Below are 6,833 nucleotides of genomic sequence, written 5' to 3'. Positions count from 1 at the left end.
AACCATCCATAACTCCAGTTCCAGGGAATCCGATGCCCTCCTCTGGCCTCTTCGGGCATTGTACTACATGGGTGTACTTGCATACATGCAGGCAAAACGCTCATATACATTAAAAAATTTAAAAAATAGAAACCGCTGGGCGTGGTGGCGCATGCCTTTAATCCAGGACAGCTGGGGCTACAGGGAGACCCTGTCTCAAAAAGACCAAACAAACAAACAAAAAAATTAAAAAAATAGAAACCATGAACTGGGAGAGATTATTTGTAAAAGATAACAAATTGATATTCAAAATATATGACAAGCTCTCACAACTCCATAAAATTAAAAAAAAAATTGCAGGGCTGCAGAGATGGCTCAGTGGTTAAGAAAACTGGTTGTTCTTGCAGAAGACCTGGGTTCAAATCCCAGCACCCACATGGCAGCTAACAACTGTCCATAACTCCAGTCCCAGGGGATCTGACAGCCTCACCTATCCTCTGGCACTGCATGACACTGGCCCACTTACCTACATGCAGGCAATACATGCATACACATAAAAAACAAAAATAATAAATAAAATTTTTTAAAAAGTTGCTAAATGTCTCTGACTCATGACGGCTTTAAATCAACCCGGGCATGCATGGTGCCATATGCCGTTTTTTGGTCTCAGCACTTGGGAGACAAAGGTAAACAGATTTCTGGGAGATCCAGGCCAGTAGTGTATGAACTCCAGGCCAGCATAGTGAGACCCTATCTCAAAAAAGAGAAAAGCCGGGTGTGGTGGCGCACGCCTTTAACCCCAGTACTTGGGAGGCAGAAGCAGGTGGATCTCTGTGAGTTCGAGGCCAGTCTGGTCTACATAGTGAGTTCCAGGGCAGCTGGGGCTACAGGGAGACCCTGTCTCAAAAAGACAAAAGAAAAAAAAGCAAAAAAAAGCTTAAATCTAGCAAGATTGAAGATGATTAGGAAAGAGTTTGAGCCAGACTTTTATTAGCATGTGCAGTGCATTTCACTTTACAGGATATACAATGACTGACTTTGGCTCGCAGAGAGTGAGCCTTAGGGAAGTTAGATATTTTAACTTCTTTTTTTTTTTTTTTTTTTTTTTTTTTTGGCTTTTTGATGGTTGTTTTTTGACAGGATCTCTCTAGTCACAGCCCACCTGGAAGTCACAGTGTGAACCAGGGTGGCCTCTATCTTGCAGAGATCCACCTGCCTCTGCCTCCTGAGGGCTGGGATTAGAGGTGCATGCCACCATGCCTGGCGGAAGTTAGCTATTTTGCATGCTAGATATAGCATATATTCATTTCTTCATTCAAAACAACTTTCGTCCTCTTCTGCACTGTGGTGTACTCTGAAAAAGTTGGTCCGAGTACAAATGGCTGAGCACAGTAAACCACCGAGGGCTCCCGTCCATGGAAATCCAACTTCCCATCTGACCCTGGCACCAACGATTGGGTTGAAGATCTGAGGACTTGTAGACTAAACCAGTTGGTCCCAGCTACAGTTTCCAAGTTATCTGAAGGTCATGAATAACAATCTCATGCTTGAGAACTGGGTGTGGTGGCACATGCCTGTAACTCTAGCATTTGGGAGGCTGAGGTAGGAGGTCACCACGAATTTGAGGCCAGCCCAGGCAATAGAGACTCTGTCTCAAAAAAAAAAAAATTGATACTCAAAGCTCCACTACTAAATGGGTCCTCTGTATTGATTGGATGGGGTTTGGGAAGAAATTCTTAGTCTTAGGTGCCTGGTAAGGTTTCAAGGTAAGATAAGATGGTCTCTAGCAGGTATGGTGACATACACCTGTAATCCTAGCACTTGAGAGAGGCTGAGACATTATGCCATTAGGAGTTGAAGGCCATCCTTGGCTACATAGTCAGTTTCAGGCCATCCTTGGCTATATAGGGAGACTGTCTTTAAAAAATAAAATGAGGACTAGAGAGATGGCTGCTCAGCAGTTAAGAACACTGGTTGTTCTTGCAGAAGACCTGGGTTCGAATCCCAGCACCCACATGGCAGCTAACAACTGTCCATAACTCCAGTCCCAGGGGATCAGGCAGCCTCTTCTGACCTCCATGGGCATTGCATGGCACAGGTGCACTTACCTACATGCAGGCAATACATGCAAACACATAAAATAAAAATAATAAATACAATTAAAAAAAATAAATAAAATGAAGGGGCTTGAGCCATGGCTCAGTGGTTACGAGCACAGGCTACTATTGCAGAAGACCCAGGTTCAAATCCCAGCACTTGTATGGCAGCTAACAACCATCCATAATAACTCCAGTTATAGGGAGATCCGATGCCCTCTTCTGTCCTCTGAAGGCACTGCAGGTTGCAGGTGCACTTACATATATATGCAGGCATAACACACATAAAAATAAAAAGTGCCGGGCATGGTGGCACACGCCTTTAATCTCAGCACTCGGGAGGCAGAGGCAGGCAGAGCTCTGTGAGTTCAAGGCCAGCCTGGTCTACATAGTGAGTTCCAGGACAGCTGGGGCTACAGGGAGACCCTGTCTCACAAGACCAAAAAAAAAAAGTAAATAAGTTAAAAATAAAATGAAAAGGAAGAGGAGGAAGAGGGAGAGGAGATCTGAACATGACAGGACTGCTACACTCATGAACTCACAGCAGCTGTGGTCATGTGCACACAATCAAGCCAGTTAACATTCCGGCATGCAGAGGGGAGAGGCTCATGAACCCACTCTTAGGGCAACTTTTTTATTTTTTAATTTTATTTTATGTGTAAGCATGTAATGCCTGCATGTAGGTAAGTGTACCCATGTTGTACAATGCCTGCGGATGTCAGAAGATGCTGCCAGATCCCCTGGGACTGGAGTTATGGACAGTTGTTAGCTGCCATGTGGGTGCTGGGATTTGAACCCAGGTCTTCTGCAAGAACAGCCAGTGTTCTTAACTGCTGAGCCATCTCTCCAGCCCCTAGGGCAACTTCTGGGAGTTAGTTCTCTCCTACCATGTGGGTTCTGGGGATTGAACTCAGGTTGTCAGGCTTGATAGCAAGGCTTTCCTTACCTGATGAACTATCTTACCAGCCCCAAGATCCTTTTATTAATTTTTGAGTCAACCAGTCTGAAACTGGACTTGCTCTGTAGCCCAAGAAGTCCTTGAACTTGTGATCCTCTTGCCTCAGCCTCTCAAGTATTTGAGATTGTAGGCTTGTGACACCAAGCCCAATGTTTTTCTTATCTATTTTTTTCTTTTTTGAGACAGGGTCCTCACTAAGTATACTATGTAGCCCTGGCTGGCCTGGAATTTGCTATGCAGATCAGGCTGGCCTGTAATTCACAAGAATCTGCCTGCCTGTGCCTCTCAAGTGCTGGGCTTACAGGCATGCGCCACCACACCCTTCCTGTCTATATATCTGTCTCTTTCTTTCCTTTTTTCTCCTTTGAGACAAAGTCTCACTTATGTAGTCCCAGCTAGCCTCAGTTTCTCCAGTGTTGGGATTAGAGGCATGCAGATTTATAAACAATTAAATAATGTATTTTCCACTTCACAGAAGTGTTTTATTTTACTATTGAACATGGGGCATTTTTAGGTTGTTTCATTTTTAGATTTTGTTACTTATTTCTAAAGTACTGGATTTTGACTGATCCAGGACATTAATATATTATTTAAATCTTGAGGGGTGTAAGTGGGCAGGTTGAAGTAAAACATTTATTTAATAAAATTGCCTGTGGGGGAGCTGGAGAGATGACTCAGTGGTTAAGAGCACTGACTGCTCTTGCAGAGGACCAGGGTTCAAGTTCCTAGCATGCACATGGAGACCAACAACCTTCTGTAACTCCAGTCCCAGGGGATCAGGTGCCTTCTTCTGACCTGCTTAGGCTCTGCAGGACACAGGTGCACTTAACACACATTCATACACATACACATAAAAAATAAAATATTAGGGGTCGGGCATGGTGGTGCACGCATTCAATCCCAGCACTTGGGAGGCAGAGGCAGGTGGATCCCTGTGAGTTCAAGGCCAGCCTGGTCTACACAGTGAGTTCCAGGTCAGCTGGGGCTACAGGGAGACCCTGTCTCAAAAAGACAAAAATAAATAAATAAATATAAATAAATAAATAAATAAATAAATAAACAAATAAATTGTCTGTGGGGATAGAGGATCTTAGTATGCAGCCTAGGCTAGCTTCAAAAGTGATCCCCCTGTCTCAGCTTCATTAGTAATGGGATACAACCATGCACCATCATGCCCTGCTCCTAAAATAGATTCTTATGAATCTATTAGAGCCTATCAAATTGATTTTGTTTTAAATCTGTGTGTGTGTGTGTGTGTGTGCGGTGTGCACACATGCAATTGTGAGTGTCACAGCAGGTATGTGAAGGTCTGAGTTCTCTCCTTTTACCAAGTGGGTCCCAGGGATTCAACTCAGGTGGTCATTCTTGGTGACAAGCATTGTTATCTGATGAGCCATCTCGCCAGCCCGGTTTGTTTGCAAGGATACTGGATGACACCATTAAACTGCTCTTCTGAGAAGATTAGAGCGACCTTCTCTGGTATCAGTAGACTGCTTAATGGTCTACTTAATGGTCTACCATGGTCCTCCCAACTTTCAAAAAACTATATTTATTATTATGTGTATGTGTGTGTTGCCTGCATGTAGTAAGAGCACCCATGTTGTGCAATGCCCGCAGAGGTCAGAAGAGGCTGTCAGATCCCCTGGAACTGGAGTTATGGACCGTTGTTAGCTGTCATGTGGGTGCTGGGATTCGAACCCTGTTCTTCAGCAAGAACAACCAGTGTTCTTAACTGCTGAGCCATCTCTTCAGCCTGGTCCTCCCAACTTTTAAAAAAAATTATCATTTTTTAAATTTTTTTATTTTTTTGTCTTTTTGAAATAGGATCTCCCTGTAGCCCCAGCTGTCCTTGAACTCACTATGTAGACCAGGCTGGTCTTGAATTCACAGAGATCTGCCTGCCTCTGCCTCCTGAGTGCTGAGGTTAAAGGCGTGGTCACGCCTGGCCTAAAAAATTATTTTTATTACCGTTTATATGGTGTGTGAGTTTGGGTCAGAATGCACCACTGCACACGTATGGCAGTCAGAGAACAACTTTCAGGGGTTGGTTCTGTGGATTGAACTTAGGTGTCAGGCTCCTACCTACAAGCACTTTTACCTGCCATGTCATTGGCCCCAATTTTTCATTGGCTGTTAATGTGAGCAGTGAAATGTGGTAACTGATGTAAAGTGCTTTTCCTTTCTCATCAGACAGGTAGATCATGGGGTTGACTTCCACTGGATATTACTCCCCAGAATGCTTAATTCCAGACACAGTGGCTGGGTGAGGCAGGGCTGGAATTCCTCAGGCCCTGGGAGGTGTTCTGTGGGTTTGGTCGAGGGTTGGTGGGGGGCAGACACTATGCTCCACTTTCAACTGTAAGGCGTCCCAGCTGGCCCCTCCCATTGGAGGCCAGACCAGGTCAGTCTGCAGCAGGCCAGTTCCGTGCCTCTGATACTGGGGGTGCTTTCTTGTACTCCTCTGAGCAAGAGGTGTCTGGAAGAGAGGGAGCTCATTCAAACCAAAGCTGTTTTCCTGGATCCACTGGGTGATGATAAATAAAGGTTTGGTTTTCTTTCCTGTTACAGCTGTTCTTACATGATAGGTTTTTAGCTCGTGTATTTCGGAGATAAAGCCCTCACTGGTGCGGCCTCTATGGCTCCAAGCATCCCAGGCATCCCAGGATGTGTGCCATAGCAGGAGCTCCCAGAGCATCCTTTTCATGCTATACCCCAAATTCCTGGGGGCAGGTGCTGCAAAGAGCCCTTGCATTTCAAGGTGACTTCTTGCCCCCCTGAGGTTTTGAGGTTGGAAGGCTACTGACTGAATGGTGAGGCCTGCTTCAGCCTGCAACCGGGCTCCTAGCTCTTTCCAACTCGCCCCACAGCCAGTGTGCTGCCATGGGCTTCAGGTCTTAGGGCCCTGTTAGGTCCTAAGAGACACCTGGGTACAAGAAGCACAGTATTGTATCTGTTTTTGTTCGAGCTGTATACGCAGAAAAACTAGAAAAAATGAGACTACATTGGATTGGCACAATAGGGAATCAACTAATTTCCAGTCTTGAGCCAGTTTACAGACTCAGAATCCCTGGAATGAAGGGAAGGCAGGGAACCTTGTTAGAACATGGAAGAGCTTTACCGTTAGCTTTTCTCCCATCCTTTTCCAGAGACCTATGGCCTTTTGCCAGAGTAATTGTACTTTCGGGGAAAGGAGATAATCAGAATTTCCAGAGCTTATTGGCTACTGGTTCTCAATTGACAGTGATTTGGGAGATCCCCCAAAAGCATTGTAGGTAGCCCTTAAGCTTGTGGATATCAGGTGATTAAAGGAGTTTTGGCTGAGGTCCAACTTCGAGTGGGTCCCTGAACTCAACCTGTGGTTATCGCCCCATTCTTAGACTGTACAATTAGGACAGCTACTTAGAAGTTGGCAAAATTCCCAACACCGCTGTCTGGACCATGTGGGGCCCAGGCAATCAGCACCAAGCTAAGCGCCTGTTAGAAGGTGGTACTGAGGAGGATGTAGGAACGGCCAGATTCCTCAAGCTAGGATTCAGGAAGCCCCAGCCGGCTGAGTCCGAGGAATTCGGAGCACACTGAGGTCCGATGGTCCAGGCCGTCCTGCAGCCCCGGCCACCCAGGACCAGGTTCGTCACCCCGCGGGCCCCGGGGCCTCCGCCGCCCCCCACATTCCACAGGCCGCAGTGCCGTCTCCTTCCTCGCATTCCTGCCGGGGCAAAGGAGTCCCTCCGCCCCCCGCGCGGCCGCCAGGAGGGGGCGCGGCCCCGAGCCTCCGCGCGCGCATTCCTCCGCCGCGCGCT

This window comes from Nannospalax galili, unplaced genomic scaffold, assembly GCF_000622305.1.
Source record: "Nannospalax galili isolate Female #2095 unplaced genomic scaffold, S.galili_v1.0 scaffold159, whole genome shotgun sequence".
Classification (NCBI taxonomy): domain Eukaryota; kingdom Metazoa; phylum Chordata; class Mammalia; order Rodentia; family Spalacidae; genus Nannospalax; species Nannospalax galili.
The sequence above is the reverse complement of the archived record's forward strand: the minus strand, read 5'-3'. Positions refer to the sequence as shown.